This window comes from Coenobita brevimanus, chromosome 89 (assembly GCF_032717465.1).
Source record: "Coenobita brevimanus isolate Jiangsu-jjx chromosome 89, ASM3271746v2, whole genome shotgun sequence".
NCBI lineage: Eukaryota > Metazoa > Arthropoda > Malacostraca > Decapoda > Coenobitidae > Coenobita > Coenobita brevimanus.
The window spans coordinates 9,672,218-9,689,702 of NC_137042.1; positions in this window are offsets into that span (position 1 = coordinate 9,672,218).

Here is a 17,485-nt window from a genome sequence, read left to right on the forward strand (position 1 = left end):
TATCCACAAAACACGAGTACAACGGCCTTACCCTACTCTGGAGTCACTTCCCTTCCATCTGCGGCAGCTCCGTACGCTCCCCTTACCTGAAAGAGACAGAAATAAAGCATTAATCTTCCTACAGGTACACGTGCAGGTACTGAAACACCTTAACCCCTAGAATCCTTTGACTTATTCCGGTTTTATTCTTGCTATCTCTAAGCATTTTAATTCAACTTAGATACTCTTAGAACTGCAGATAATAGGTAAGTCTTCATTAACCCTTTCACGACTGGCTATCCTTCCTCCGCAGAATAATATATCTAGAAGTAGCAAAAATAAACTAGCTCCCCTCCCCCCGGGCAAAAAAAAAAAAAAAAAAAATGCATCCCCGGAGTGATGGGGCTGAAGGTAGATCTGCGGTCAATAACTCTCTTACGGTGACTCGAAACTGTGTTGAAAACGAACAAGACCTTACTAAACTAAACACACTACGCAGCCCCAGACAACAAACCCTGAAATTAAGAACTCCAGATCACAACACCCTGTTAACACCTTATCTAGCAGCTAACACCTACCATTACCCTATCTATCCCCTACTGCTGCCACCACCCTACCTATCTAACTTAATACCCTGCTACGGCCTATCTGTCCCCTAACCCTACTAACACCCTACCTATCTCCTAACTATACTAATACTTGCTAACACTCCATCTATCCTCCAGCCTTGCCAACACCCTACCTGGTCCCAATCCCTACTAACATTGCCACCAAGCCTGGCCATCTCACAGCCATCCCCCTTTCCCCCCCTCGCCTCTAAACCTGCCAATACCTAACTCAACTTTGTCCCTGTCGCAAGAGCCCATCCAACACATTCCCCAACCTCCCCATCGCTCCCTCCCTCCCTTCTTGTCCTGCCTCTCTATCGTTACCCCTTCCCTTGCCTTCCCTACCTCCCCCTTCCTCCCCTGTCCTACCTTTCTACCTCTACCTTTTTCCTTACCTTTCTCCCCCTCTTCTACTCATTTCATTGCCTTCCCCATCTCCTCCTTCCTCCCCTATCCTACCTCCCTATCTCGATTCTTTCCTTCTGGTCCCGCTTTTCCCTCTCCTACTCATTTCCTTACATTCTACATATCCCTCTCCCTCGCCTGCCTTTATTCCTTCACTTACCTCCTCTACTTCCTCCTCCTCTGTTCCCTCTCTGACCTCTTCAACTTCCCTCCACATCTCTTCGATCCATTTCTCCTTAGCTTATCTACTGTCTCCACAACTTTCCCCTCCAGTACGCCCTTCACCTACCTCCCCCGTCCATCCCCTCGATACCTCCCCATCTTCTCCCCTGCTGTCCCCTCCCCTGGTACTCCTTGCTCCACCCACATCATTCCCCCCCTTCCTTATCTTCTCTTAAACCTCTTCAGTACGATGATGCATAGTCTATTTTGTTTTGGCTACCTTCAGATAAATTTAACTCGGCTGAAGACGGCCTATCTCACTTAAAATTATCTCCATCAATGCCCTCACGTGGTTAATGATTATCCTTATTCTCGCCACCACCATACTTTATTAAACCCAGGAAGGACCTAGTAGCGGAGTAAATCCCTTCAGTACAACGAATTTTATGTAGTTTATTATGACTGCTGCGAGATAACCATATTCAGCCACCTTTTTTTTTTATGCTAGGAAGAAGGAACCAAAGGCCACGAGCTCGCAATTACTGTTCCTTCCAAGAGAAAAACAAAATACAAGAGAGAGCCAAATTCACCTGGTAGTGATGGGGTAATGATGGCTGTATCTAACTCCTCTGGTACGAGAAGCCTGGAGACCGAAATACTAGAGCTAAAAAGACGTCACCAGGCTCAAGGAGTTAAAGTCGCCCATCTCTTGCTACCAATTTCTATCAGTTCCTCTACGTCCCTCAAGACTGCTGTCATTAGCCTCATCTCCCTTAATTCCCCCTTCCCCTATTAATTCCCCCTTCCCCTATCGCATTTAACTCTGGTCTCCATCCTCCATATTCTTACCCTCCATCTAATCTTTTCCTCCTCTTTTGACCCTTTTATCCTGTCTCTGCTTTCCATCATCGTATATTCCTTCTTCCCACTGCTCACTCTTTCTCTGCCCTCCTCATACCCATCCTCTACCCGCGACCTGCCTCCATATCCCTCGACCTTCTTACCCTTTCTTTTCCCTCCGTTTCCCTCTCTTTTCACCCATTTCTAACCATCCCTCAACTTACTCCTCCTCCTCATCCCTTAATCCCATACTTTCTTCAATTTCCATCATCATCATCTGCTCTTTCTCTTCAATTCTCAGTTTAATTCTGCGTTCTAGAGTAATTCTACCTTCCTCCCTCTCTCTCCTTCTCTACCACTCTCTTCCCTTCTTCGCTCCCCCCTCTTCAGCTTACAGTCTCTCCTCTTCCCACTTTCCCTTCGCTCCTTCCCCTCTTCTCCTCTATTCTCACCCTTTCTTTGCTTTACATCCCCTCTTCCCCTCCCTTTATGTGCCATTAATCTCTCCTTTCCTCACCTTTTCTCTTTCCTTCGTCTCTTACCATCTCTCTTTACCGTTTCTCTTACTACTCCCTCTTTCTTCTTACTCTTTTTCAGTATTTCCTCCTTCACTCCCTTCTCTTCTATTCATCTCTCCCCTCTTCCCCCCCTCCGTCTCCTCCCCATTAAGCCCCCCACCTCGCTCTCCTTAAGTCCACTCCCCCATCCCTTATTGTAATTGCCCCCCCCTCCCCGGTGTTCATGGTGAGGGCGTGAACACAAATGGGAGTCAACCATCACTGTCACCACGCCTCTCTGAACACAATCTAACTTGGTGCTCTCCGCTCTCTCTATCCCCCTCCCCTCCCCCTTACATCTCTCTCTCTCTCTCTCTCTCTCTCTCTCTCCACTCCCTTCTCGATATATTTCGGTAAATGCTGTGTACTATTTTGCTCTCACTCTCTCCATTACTCCTGGCGGCTCCTACCATCCCTCCCACTTTCCAGTCACTTCTCGAAATATTTAGGTATATGCTCTCTCTCTCTCTCTCTCTCTGTCTCTCTCTCTCTCTCTCTCTCTCTCTCTCTTTCGTGCAGCTAAGTGAAAATTTTAATCCCATCCACTTCCTTTAACACTTAATATCAAAGACAATTACTGAGTTCTATCATGGGCACCAACACGTTCTTGCAGTTTATCATTATTATTATTATTATTATTATTATTATTATTATTACTATTATTATTATTATTGACGTTACCATTACTAATACTTACTGTTACCCTTATTACCAACTCCATTCTTTGTCATTTATCATCATTATCCTTAAAGAAATAGATAGATAGATAGCTGGATGAGAGAGAGAGAGAGAGAGAGAGAGAGAGAGAGAGAGAGAAAGAGAATTAACGAGAACACAGAAATAGTGAGAGCAGGAATAAAGGAGTGAGTCAAAAGGAAAGAGAGACGAGGGGAAGGGAGAGGGGAGAGAGAGAGAGAGAGAAGGGAAAATGAACTGTGATATAAAGAGAGAGAGAGAGAGAGAGAATGAAGCAGAGAGCAACAAGTGAGATGGTGGGAGGGAGGGAGGGAGGAGAGAGAGAAAAAAACGGAGGGGAGCCATTACAAATTGAGAGAGAGAGAGAGAGAGAGAGAGAGAGAGAGAGAGAGAGAGAGAGAGAGAGAGATGAAAAGGGATCACAACCCAAGTAATTCCTTACAAAATTATCTTCATTATAATCAGTACTGACATCAACAGGTTTAATCAGTATCTCCAGCATCATCACAGTCCTCATCATAATCATCAATCCTCAGTGGTTTTCATTTACGACTACTATCATTATGAATCCCGTAATTCACTAATAATACTGTAAGTTTCTGACCAGACTGAATTTCCTGGTGCTCTTTTCTTCCCTCCTAACTCTATCAGCATTTCATTTTCACTACCACCAAAAGATCTGACTCAACTAGGTAGGAATCTCCACTGTGATGATGATGAATATTTCTCTTTCGCCCCGAAGGGTATATCTTCAGAGGAAAAGATCTATCTGACGTTGACAGGAATCAAATTGTCTAGCGCTACTCAGAACTGAATATAAAGCTCGTCTTCCGGGTGGCGTGATTAACTGTCTCTTACAACAATAAAGTATGTGTAGGTGACAAATTATCCCTCCAGTGTATCCAAGCTAATGGCCTGATTTCGACCTTATCTCTAAATACCTTGAATTCACCTTGACTTTTAGGGGGGGGAAAAAAAATCCAGTGAGAGCGGGAAGGAGAGATGAAAGTCGAGATGAAGTCAAAAGTCTTCACCAAAGTCACAAGGCAGCTCATGAGGTATGCTGACTTCCGCCTGACGTTTGATCTTGACTTACAGCATGTCAGCGTCTCATGTCGTCTCATCCGTCTGCCTCAATGTGCATTATGTTTGACTTCTTTCGACTCTTTGGCTTTTCCGCTACACACACTGATTACAGAGTTTTACCAAGACCAACCAGAGAGCCAAGTGAAACGAAGGCCTAGCATTTTATCTTTACCTGCTCGTAAAAATGGAGTTAAATGTTTCTGCTCAAAAACACACGCCGCACTCAACGGGTTAACTGCTTCAGAGGAATAGAATGCACATGATTTATACACACCGAAATTCTCTCTCTCTCTCTCTCTCTCTCTCTCTCTCTCTCTCTCTCTCTCTCACTCGTCAGTGTGCATACAGTACAATTATATTATTTTTTTGTACAAAATGCCTTACACAGATCTGTTCTACACATACATCTTCATTATTTATCCTGTATTGTTTACATGTTTATTACAATTACTCTTCTGTTCTCTAGTGTTTCTCTATATTTCATCAGCATCTATTATTTGGCCATAAGTATCTCGCTAGGTTTTGTGATGTAAACATGCTTAGGTGAGTTATGCTTTGATCCGCTTTGCGTCTGCTCTTTTGCTTTGACTGTTCTCTCTTTTGTTTTGGCCTATGCTTGTTTTCTGATGGTCGACCTGCACATATTTAAGATAGGCGTGCAGCTGTACTAAACACTTTCCAGCGGCTTTTACGAGTCCTGAAAGGTAACTGAGACGGAGGATCTGCACTATTGCTGGGAGAATAATGCTCCTACCCTATGACATTCTACACTCATTTTTTTTATACGTGTGAGGCGTCTCAGTGCAGGGTGAGAAATTCAAATGTGACAGTCTTGCGCTGGAGTGGCAGTAGTTTTGAGTCTGAGAATGTATACTTCATCACTAAAGTGGCAAACATAATAACACATATGGATATACTTAAGAACCCTTCGGTCGAACACTGAAATCGGATCTAGAGCTACACGACTTTTACATGCATCAGAGACATACTTTCTGTTTTGCTTTGGTTGCCTCTCATATTTTGCTTGTGCTTTCCTTTGCACAGGTGGCTGAAATATCAAGTTAATGAAAAAATGAATAATGGGATGACATTTGCATATATATAATTTCTCATTTCTTTGGATTTCTTTTTACTCATTTCAGGATTTGCGTGTATTTTTATTCGTCACATGTTCAGTTCGTATAAAAATATTAAATATTAAGGCAATAAAACGACAAACACAAACACGGGGTAGAGAGAGAGAGAGAGAGAGAGAGAGAGAGAATCCTCCAGTCTGGTGAAATAGAGAATCAAGTGTTTATCTTCAATTCCTAACGGAGAAAGACTCTTGAACCAGCTAGTGTGTGTGAGGTGATGTTACTGTTTTACAGGCCAAATAGGCATTTCTCTCTCTCTCTCTCTCTCTCACACACACACACACACACACACACACACACACACACACACACACACACTGCTAGAAGAGGTGTCACACGTACTGAACCTCAGTCTACAATGAGAGAAATGCAATACTCTCTCTCTCTCTCTCTCTCTCTCTCTCTCTCTCTCTCTCACACACACACACACACACACACACACACACACACACACACACTGCTAGAAGAGGTGTCACACGTACTTAACCTCACAGTCTACACGGAGATGTATGCAATGCTCTCCCTCTCTCTCTCTCTCTCTCTCTCTCTACTCAGCCTGTCCAAACTGTCCTGAAGTTGTTGTTCCGCGCCGCTGTACAGAAAGTTACTTAATTTGTGTGTTCACGTGCGCCCGTCTGTCTGTATGTCTGTCTGGCTTTTGGTGTGTGTGTTTTTATCCGCTCTGTGTACCTCCGTTTGTCTGGCCGTCTGTCTGTTTTGGTATGGTTTATCTGTCTGGCTTGTGTGTTTGTCTTGCTACCGTATCTCTTCTGTTTGATCTGTGTGTGTGTGTGTGTGTGTGTGTGTGTGTGTGTGTGTGTGTGTGTGTGTGTGTGTGTGTGTAGTTCTCTTGTCCGTCTATGTCTCTGCTTACATTCGAATCTGTCTAGTCACTTTATCTGTCAGTCTGCCTCTCTGTTTCTGCGTATATTCGAGTCTGTCAAACGTAATTGCCTTTACCTGTCTGTGTCTACCTGTCTCTTTATATTACACTATGCTTGGTATCCGCTTTCATGTTTTCACGTCAACTTTGTCTCTTTCTGTCTCCCTTTCTACCTCTGTTTATATATGAGTCTATCTGGTATATCTCTCTCTGTCTATTTATATGATGCTAGAGCGTGTCCTGAATATTCGTCATGGTCTCTGCCTGTCTGTCTATTCTGTCAGCTAATTTTGTCCTTCTGTTTATCTGCCTTCCTGTCAATACATCTGTTTATACTCAAACCTGGTATCCTTCTGTGTCTCTATCTCTCTATCTATCTACTTCATCTATTTATGTGAGTCTGGTCTGCTTATCACTCTGCTTGCCCGTCTGTCTAACTGCTAATTTATGTCTTGTCTCAAAAAGGAAGCTGCCCATCTAAAAACCTGGCCACGGGAATGACATGTGAAAGTTGCGTCCCCTCGTGTATGATGGATGATGGTGCTTGTGCTGTTTTGTCTCTGCCCTTGCTTGCTTTCTCCTTCCTCCATGGTGTGTTTTACGTGTTTGTGTGACTGATTTCTTATGCTTACAATTTGTTTTGACTGGATATATATTTAGCCCTTTGTGTTTGTGTTTTATTTTGTCTAATAAGTGCTTGTGTTTTCTAGTTTGCATGTACTCGTGATTATTCTTATGCTTTATCATGTCTCCGTTTGAGTCATATGCTTCCTGTTCTGTTTTGTTTCTGCCTCTGCTTGTCCTTGCTTTGCCTGTGCTTGCTTTTTTCGGAAGATTTCTTGTTTGAAGTCTTTTGTGTGCACCTTCTCTATTTAGTCTGTTTTCTTCTTCTTCTTCTTCTTCTTCTGAGTTACTGTTTATACTTTATTCTGCCTCTCCTCTCTGTTTTCTGAGATCATTTGTTCGAAGTATTTTGTGCTCTGTCTGCCCACTTTTAATTACAGTATCTCATTCCTCTTTTACTCTTGTTTGTGTCTTATAATTATTTGACCCCTCTTCCGCCTTTGGCCTTCAGTTTCTATTCTATTGTATTGGGTGGACGATTTTTTGTTTGTGCTCTCTGTGAAGGGTGCTCTCTTTCCTGGCTGCATTTTTGCTTATGATATCTCGTCTGAATATCTTCCTGATTTATTCTGTCTGCACTCTCTTTTGCTTGTTCTATTGTTTGTTATTCTCGCTTTTTAGTTTAAGCACACACACAAACACACACACACACACACACACACACACACACACACACACACACACACACCCTCCGTACCTACATAAATTACCCACCATACACACTGCTCACCTTATCAACACCAATAGCTCATGAGATATATTTATTTACTTATCTCTCTCTCTCTCTCTCTCTCTCTCTCTCTCTCTCTCTCTCTCTCTCTCTCTCTCTCTCTCACACCCTGCCTTCAATAGTGCCAGCATATTACCCAGCCTTTATCGCGCCACCATTCATTAGGCGCACCTGACCCCTGACTGCTCTTTTAATCGCCCGACCATTGGCACTCGACTCTATTTTAGCTTCCAATTCAATGCCCTTAACCCATTCACCACCATTATGTCTGTTTTATTGTATTACTGATGCTTCTACATGATTTTATTTAGGTGAAGGGATGGCGCTTTTAGTACAGAGGATGGGGAAGGCACTGTTTAATATCGAGTTCGCAAAAGTCTCTAGTAATTTGAGGAAAATCACCTAGACTAAAACGTACTGACCCTTAACAATAGGATAAAATAGCAGAGAAGAACACAGCACAGCACAGCATAGCACAGCACGGACTGGTTAGGCTATGTTAGGTTTGGTTAGGTCAGGCTAGTATAAAGTTACGTGACGCTGCTATCTCACATTTGGCCAGACTAGCAAATGGCGCTACATCGTCAACTGTACCATAAAAAGAAAAAAAATATAGAAAACTGTCCAATTCACGGTAGGAAATTTGACTACGGCCATAATATCAAACGGCATATAAACTCTTGCACCGCCAGGAAGCAGAAATTATCGCTCATCTCCGCCAGGCTAAAACTGCCGGCATTTGAGAGCGACAACAGGAGCGGAAATGAATAAGTTGGACAGTGGGGAGTTGGGGAGGTGGCAGGGGAGGGACGGGGAGAAGGGTGAGGCTGAGGGGGGGAGGTGGAAGATGGGGGAATGAGAGTGGAGGAAAGGAGGAGAATGAAAAGTGAGGACGGGGGGGGGGGGAGCGGTTTGAGATGGTGTGAGACGAAGGCGGGGGGAAAGATATGAGGAATGACGGAGGAGCGTGGAAGAAAGGGGAATTAGGGACTAAGGGGAAGGCAAGAATGAGAAGGGTGTGGGGAAGGAGGGGGAAGGAGGTTCTTGAGGGAAGGAAGGGGAATGAGGGGATAGGAAGCAGAAAGCAATGAGAAGGGTGTGGGAAAGGGGAATGAGCGGGGAGCGGGGAATGAGCAGGGAGAGGGGAAGAGGTGGGAGAAAAGGGGATGAGAACAGAAGGGAAGGGAAACTGAGGACGTGGGGGAAGGTAGGGAGGGGAAGAGAGAATATTTTTAGTGAGTTGATGCGTTACTCTCTTACATCTGAGTTACCTTAACGGTCTGATTCACAAACTGACTGATTTAAAAACAAGAACAAACGCATACACTCAGAAAATACACACGCACAACTTAACACAAATATAAACCTCACACACACACACACACACACACACACACACACATCGACATATGCGTGATGGCAACAGCAACACACACACCCACTGCTCTCTTTAGTTCATGACTGCCAAATTCACACAACTGTCCTGAACACCTGACTGCGCCATGCACTTAAAACCTATGCCTCATTCACACACACACACACACACACACACACACACACACACACACACACACACAGACACACACACACACACACGTCACATCTGCCTCCCACTCTTGACATAACACCTATATATATATAACTAGCACAATGAAAATATGATATATATATATACACACCCACCCACTCACCCACCCACACACACACACACACACACGGACTCACACTCACACACACACACACACACACACACACACACACACACGTGCGCGCGCGCGTCACATTTGCCTCCCACTCTTAACAAAACACCTATATATAGCCTATAACTAGCACAATGAAAATATGATCCACACACACACACACACACACACACACACACACACACACACACACACACACACACACACACACACACACACACACACCTCACCTGCTTTTAAAGAGCACGTATTAGCCTGGCAAGAAAAATGCATACACCAACACACAAACTTTACTTTCATGTGTAACCGGGTCACCCAAAAGCATTCCTCTTCACCCACACACCTGTCCCGCACACCTGTCTCTTCCAAATGTGCTCTTAACTGACACGTTCAACCCGAAAAGGACAGCTGGGTCACGTCAGGATACCAGTCCAGCATTTGACAGGTGGTTTTATTTTGTGGAGGGAGGCACCACACCCACATAATGCTTAAGTAAACAGCTACTTCATTAACAACCTCTCTCTCTCTCTCTCTCTCTCTCTCACACACACACACACACACACACACACACACACACACACACACAATAAGGTGCATCATTAACGAGCTGCCCCGCCTTTGTTTACCCTCACACGTATATTCCTCTTTTACCATCAAAACTAGCAGCACGGACTTCATATACAACAATTCAATGTACGAGAGAAAGAATGGTTGCACAGGGAGGGAAGGTTGAAGTGATGAAGTTAAGGATGGGAGGGACGTGTTGAAGGTGTGAGGAGAGTGGTTGCAAAGGGAGGGGAGGTTGAAGAAGTTACGGATGGGAGGGACGTGTTGATGGTGTTAGGAGAGTGGTTGCAAAGGGAAGGGGGTGCAGTACTTGCCATGAGACGTGCAAAGAGCGTGATGGAATGGAAAGGTCATACTGAACAATCCAGGAGGGGGACTGCAAGGGACAGGGATGTATTTGGTGCAATGAAATCTGTAAAATCTGTGTTGAAAGAAACTTACGGAACAAGGAAGCAGGACTGTGACTGCAAATGAGAGGAGGGTTTGGGAACGGTTGCAATGAAGCTTTGAGAAATGGCAAAGACATGCAGTAAAACAAGAACGTCAGTTGTAATGTATGATGGCAGTGATGAGATCTGCGAAGTCAGAGTTGAAAAGGACGAATGTAGCAAGCCAAAAGCGTCCCAGCAAAGTTGAAATTTTGTGTGTGGCGGGGGGGGGGGGGGGGGGGGTTGCAATGGTGAGATGCGAAGGAAAGGAATTCTGCAACCCGTGCTAGTTGCACTCAAAGTACGATGTTTAAAACCTAGAATGCAATCTTCAAAACCGTTGTTTCTAGGGACATATACAACAAAGATGAGAGATTGAGTGTACTGATATGGCCACATGCAATTAATCGGGTCTGTGACTGGACCATGGTGGGGTGAAACGGCTGCAGTGATATCTGAAAGGTCGGTACTGGAAGAAGCACTTGCAACAGGAAAATGACTGAAATGGGGGAGGCTATTAGAGTTGTAAGGACCGCAAAGAAAGATCGTGTGATCAAGCCAGGAGAATCATCGCCAACGACAGGTGGATGGAAGATGCAATGAGCCCTTTAGTGTCTGTGATGGCAAAGATATTTGGACATAACTGGGAGAAACAATGCAAAAGGCCGCTGTGCGAAAGCTGAAATCAGTTACGTCCATGGATATGTGCAACAAGCCAGGAGAATTATTGCAGGGGTTATCACGTGATAGCTCCAGCGAAATTTGGTAGGATTATGATGAAGGAAAGATGAGAGAGGTTTGTGGAGTGAGTAGTGAAAAAAACAAAACAAAACTGGAACTGTCATTGCAAAGTGAAGGGGTGTGCTTGTTTCAATGAGCCGTCATGTCCCTACTGGAAGGTGTACATATGCAACAAGCCAGGAGTGCCACTGAAAAAGGTAGGGATCTGATGGGTACACTCCGCTACGACAGGTCCGTAATGGAAGGTAAATATGCAACAAACTGGGCCTGTGACCGCAGCGGGATGTGATGTGACAGTTGCAGGGAGATGAAAACACATACAAGCCAAGAGAATAATTACAAAAGAGGTGTGACAGTGGATGAAATCTGTAATGTCTGTCTTGGGAAGGACAAATTGGGACTGACTGCGAAAAGAAAGGGGTGACCTGATTCAGTGAGATCCGTACGGACTGATGGAACGGACATGTAACAAGCGTGAAGGGAGAAAAGGGTGGCTTGACAGAGAGAGAGAGAGAGAGAGAGAGAGAGAGAGGGGGGGGGAATCTATAAAGCCAGTGTTGGAAGGGGACATGAACTGCACTCATGTTATTCCGTTCGATTGTAAAAGCTTTCCCTCGTACCTCTCCTCTCACTCATTCGCTTCACCTCTCCTCTCTTCCACTCCCCAACCCCCTCCCCATCCCCCCCACCCTCTATCCCGGTCTGTGTATTAGTGATAGCTGCAATGACGACTCAGTAACAGCGGCAGAACAGCGACAGGAGCAGCGCTATGAATAAAAAAGCGACATGTCAAACGGGTGAACGGCGCGGCAGTTTCACAAGCGCAAACTACGAGAGGGAATATAAAGTCGGCCTGTACCACCCGCTGCAGGACCGGGGGGTGGAGGGGTGGGGGGAAGAGATAGAGGAGAGGGGTGAAGTAGAGGTGGAGAGGTGGGAGGAGAGGAGTGGTGTGGAGAGGTAAGGTGGAGGGAGACAGGTGTAAGGTGGAGGAGAGGTGGGAGAGGGATAGGGAGGGAAGTACAGGAAGGAAAGAGGATGGAATAGGGTAAATGTGGGAGAGGAGTGGGTAAGGGTTAAATGCTGGAGAGGGGCAGGAAGGTGGTTAAGAGTAGGATGGGTACATGGGAGAGGGGTACGGAGCAAGGGGGTAAAGATAGGAGAGAGGTAGGGAAGGGGGTAAGGGTGGAAGAGGGACAGACTGACGGCGGGTACAGGGGGGAAAGTGGTAAGAAGTGGGGGAGGTATGGAGAGGGAGTAACGATAACAAGGGGGGTGGGGGACAAGAGAGGGGAGAAGGGTGCATATCTTCACAGGGGAGGAGGAGCTTCTTCTACGCCGGTGGGGAGAGTGAATGAGGGGGAGAGATATTTGTAGTAAGATCGGGGAGAAGGGAAAGTTTCCCCCCCCCCTCTCTCTCTCTCCCTCTCTCTCTCTCCCAACAAGCGGGAAGGGGAGGGATGAACAGGGCAGGGGTTTCATTTACACCAGGAGGGGGAGAGTTCTTATCTAACGAGGGTTCAAATACACCTAAAATAAAAACAATCTGCTCTCAAACTCTCAGCGTGCGGGGAGGGGTGGGGGGAGGGGGCGTGCAGTGGTTCTGCCTACTACCGCGTCCAGAAACATCAAACGCTTTTCGCTCTATGTACACGGAAGGGGAAAATGGTTTATCTACAGCAAGGTTCAAATACATCAAAAAAATCTAAAACGCTCCGAGGGACATGAAAGCCGGCATATCATCACTCAACAAATTCACGAACTACAGTTACGACGCTCAGGTAGGCGCCAAAACAAGGCGCTATGGAGATACAGATGATGATGATGATGATGGTGATGATGGTCATGATGCCAACAACAAAAACAACAACAACACTAATAATAATAATAATAATAATAATAACAATAATAATAATGATAATAATAATAATAATAATAATAACAGTAACTATCAGCAAGCATACGAATACGAATAGCATTAATGCAACTGCACATCGGTCTTTAACTGATAAAATATTCTGTCAGTTATAACCTTCCCTATACCAATTAGCCACGAAAGGATCAACAGGTCTGCTACTGTTTGTCTTATTTTGTACTCCTTTGTACTTATAAAGCGAAATTCCAACCATTTTGCCTAACACAGACAAGCTAGACAGGGTCCTACTAGAATCCAATATGGCTTCAGAAAGTGTAAAGGAACTACTGACAACAACAGCAGGAAAAGATTACAAATGTGGCAAGTGTGTGGAAATCAGAGTGGGAGTGCAGGTGTGTGGGACGTGAGCCTCATTCATGAGGAGGAGGAGGAAGGGGAGGAGGAGGAGGAAGGGGAGGAGGAAGGGGAGGAGGAGGAGGAAGGGGAGAAGGAGGAGGAAGGGGAGGAGGAGGAGGAAGGGGAGGAGGAGGAGGAGGAGGAGGAGGAGGAAGGGGAGGAGGAGGAGGAGGAGGAAGGGGAGGAGGAGGAGGAGGAGGAGGAGAAGCAGGAGGTGGTGGAGGTGGTGGTGACAAAGAAAGAGGACAAGACGGTGGAAGAAAAGAAGCAGACGTGTGAAAATGATGGGATAATGGAGGAAGAAGAGGAGGGAGAGAAGCGAAAAATGAGGGTGCAGAAGAGGAAAAACCGGAGGAGAAGGAAATGTGACAAAGGATGGAGAAGGCCATGACGGAAGAAAAACAAGGAAGCATAAACAGGAGGAGGAGGAGGAGAGACAGTGAGGTTGCAGGAGGACAAAGAAAGAAAAAAAAGGACGACGAGGGGAAGGAGGACGGAGAGAGGACACTCGGCCAAAACCAATTCCTAAACGCATTTTATTTCTCACTCGCTCTATTTCCTCTTCCCTCCCCCTTCCCTCAATAATTCCTTCAAAGGCGTGTTTTACTTCTCGTTATGTCTCGCCCGTGCTTGCTTTACTGACTCGCTAACACGTCCTTTGTACCTCTCCTCCCAGTGCACCATTCTGGGGAATATTCTATTATTGGTTTTATAAAGTGATATTCAAGGCGAGGGTACGGTAAAATGACGGAGATTTCTGAATGATTGTAGCTGCCTGCCTCCCTGCCTGCTTCTGTACTTCGCAATGAATCAGTCAATAAAAACAAGCTCAAAGTGAGAATGTGAAGCAGAAAGTAAAACTGTCAAATCCCATTCCGCCCGCTTTCGATCGTAGGGCCCCGAGACTAAGCTATTGTTAGTCTAGAACATTAAGGGCAGGAGACCGACCTATGCTCCTGATACCGTATACGTGATAGAAAAACCTTTGGCCGCCTCCTGGACTCGAACCACGGCGCCTAGGTCACAATGCACCCCGACCAGGACGCTCCCTCATGCATCCCATTTGTGAGCTTCTCTTTACACATGCTATAATTAAGTTCGACTAAGCAACATCGAGGCTGTTTTCTCTCTTCAGTCAGGTATTGCCATCAGGGGGGTAGACAGGTCACCTAGTCTTAGATGTTGCAGAGTACGGTAGCCTTGCCCTTGAGTCTCTGCAGCTAAGAGGGGATAATATAGGACTGGCTGCTATAGTTACTTTTGTTTCTTCGGACACAGAAACAAGAAAAATCAAATAAGGATTACAAGTGGACCGGAATGAAGAAGTAATTTGTGGAACGCTTTTTTTTTTTTTATATATATAATCCAAGAGTCCGAAGCTAAGGCCTGGAAAAAGATGTTCTCCCCTGACAAAATCGAAAAGAAAGCACCAAAATCAAGATCCGTTACTTTTGCGATGCTTGGGCAAATTGTGCTTCAAAGACTGCAGGTAATAGGCAGAGGGAAATACAGGTTGAGAAAGACAGTTCCCGAGTGTACCGATTGCATACATGAAGGACTAAGAGCATCGGCTTACTCATGCATTACAGAGCTGGGAGGGATACAGTAGGGGTGAGAGTGCGTTGTTTGACTGGTGATGCGTGCCCACCGTCATCGGGAAGGGACACAAGCAGCAATTCAGAGTGGTTGTGGTAATTTATATAGCAATAGTAGAGAGAAAGAGAAACAACACTCCGGCGAAGAGTGAGAGGATGAAGGAAGTCAGCAAGAGGAGGGAACTTTATAATCCGAAAATCCTTGGCTCCACCCTGTTTAGAAAAGCAGTATGCGATCAGTCCCAACACCCTTCAGACAAAGAATTATTCCACCCAGGGACGTGTGAGACCTTTATACTGCCATTATTATGATTTTTGGTCCTTGTGAACAGATCGATGTGCTGCTGCTGATGATGATGATAAGGAGGAGGCGGAGGAGAATGATGATGATGATGGCAGAGAAGGAAGTGGCAGTGGCGAAGGGGAAGTGTACAATGGAGAAATGGATAATGACAGAGTTGGAAGTGGCGATGGAGACGGTGGAAAGGAGGTGAAGGGGGTACAATGGTGGTGCTACAGGGTAATGATCACGAAGTAAGTGTCCTATAACTGATAATGATGGTTGTAATAAATGGTAATGAAGATGATGACGGACAGGATTATACGTCGTGGACACGGTTGAAATGAGATGATGATGATGATGATGATGACTGAGATAGGGAAGGAATACAATGGAGGTGATGGTGGTGCTGGAGGAGGAGGAGGACGAGGAGGAGGAGGAAAGGGCGTGGTGATGCTGATGATGGTTGAGGGTGTAATGATCACAAGGTAACTGCCGGATAATGGAGGTATAATGGGTCATTATCTGGTGGAATTTCTGCAGTGGGGGCGGATCATCAGGCTATTAGGTCCTCTTCATGGCCTAAACCACAAGGTGAACATTAGATGGTGTGGCGGTAGTGGGAATAAAGTAGAAAATCATCACCGAAGTTAAGGGGTTATGGGGTTATGGAGATAGTTTTATATCCCTGCGATCAAAGAGGTCCAAACGTGAGAAGAAAAGAGGACTAAAGGATCAATCAAGGGGAAAAACAACCGTACATGAAAGGGTAAAGAGATGGAGGAAGGATTACATAGGTATTGCTCTCAACTTCACCAATCTTCACAAACACCACTCACCCCTAATCTTGCTTTCAGTTTCCCGCAAGCCATCAATCCTCCTCCCATCCCTCGCACATCCAATCCCACTCATTCCTACTCTCCTTCTGTCTCCCAACTAACTTCCTCACACAGCACTCTTTCCCAGTCTCTCTGCTCGCCTCTCACAATCCATTCATTCGCCATTCTTCCACACACCTTCAGTCTCATAGTCCTTTCCCGCCTACCACTCCCCATCTCCCCTACGTATTATGTTGGCTTTAGTAGGAAGGGATGAAGTTAAAGAAAGAAGGTATATTAAATGGTGAAGAAAACAATGACTGGAGGGGTTATAAGAACGCTTTAACCTATTCACCTCGAGAATTTCTTTTTTCACTCCACCTGTTAACGTCAAATTTTCTTACTCAACTTAAGAAGAGTACCATAGTAATGATGAGGTTGAAGAAGGATTGATGTATCTCCTACAGTTCTTAAAGTCATTTCTAATCCACGTAAAATTGTCGGATGATACCAAGAAAAAGGAGAAAATGGAGTCACTGTACGAGGGGTAAATATGGAAAAATGAGGGTCACTGATACTGTGTTTATCGTTTTCACTGTAATTCCCCAGTTCCCCCATCTCCTGTACCCTCAATCTGCACCCCCCCCTCCCACCACCACCCAGTCCAAGGGGCCTCAACACACAGGTCGTATTAGCAGCCACATTAACCTGGAACATCACTACCCACTTTGCACTACAGCGGGTCGTACCGGGGATTTGCTGGAGAAGGGGCGTGGTGGAGGATGGGACGTGGTGGAGGAAGAGGAGGGGTGGAGGAGGATGGGTGGTGGGGATAGGGAGTGGTGGAGGAAAACCTGGGGAATGGGGAAAAAAAACAGAGAAGTGTAGTGGTGTGGGAAATCTGAGGGAATGGTGGGGAAATCTGAGGAGAGGGGAGTGGAAGGTGACGTCTGGGGAAGGAATGGTGGGTGAAATTTGGGGAAGGAGGAGCAATTGGGAGAAATCTGGGAAAGGGGAGTGGTGAGTAAAACTGGGGAGGGAGCAGCGGTGAAGAATATGGGAAAAGGGTAGTTGGGGAAGGAAAGTGGTAGTGGAAACTGGGTGTGAAGGAGTAGCGGGTGACTGGGGTGAGGGAAAGCTGTGGAAGGGGCGGGGAAAAACTGGGAGAGGGAAGAGGTAGGAACGGGGAAATAGCGAGGGGATATCAGTGGGGGGGGGGGAGTGATGTGGTGTGTGGGAAAAATTTGGGAAAGGGGAGTGGTGGGAAGGAAACTGAAGAAAGTGGAAGTGGGGAGTAGTGAGGGGAACATCTGGGTAAGGGGCGAACTCCTTTCCTCCTGTCTTTTCCCTTTTTTTCTCTCTCTCCATGCCTCATCCC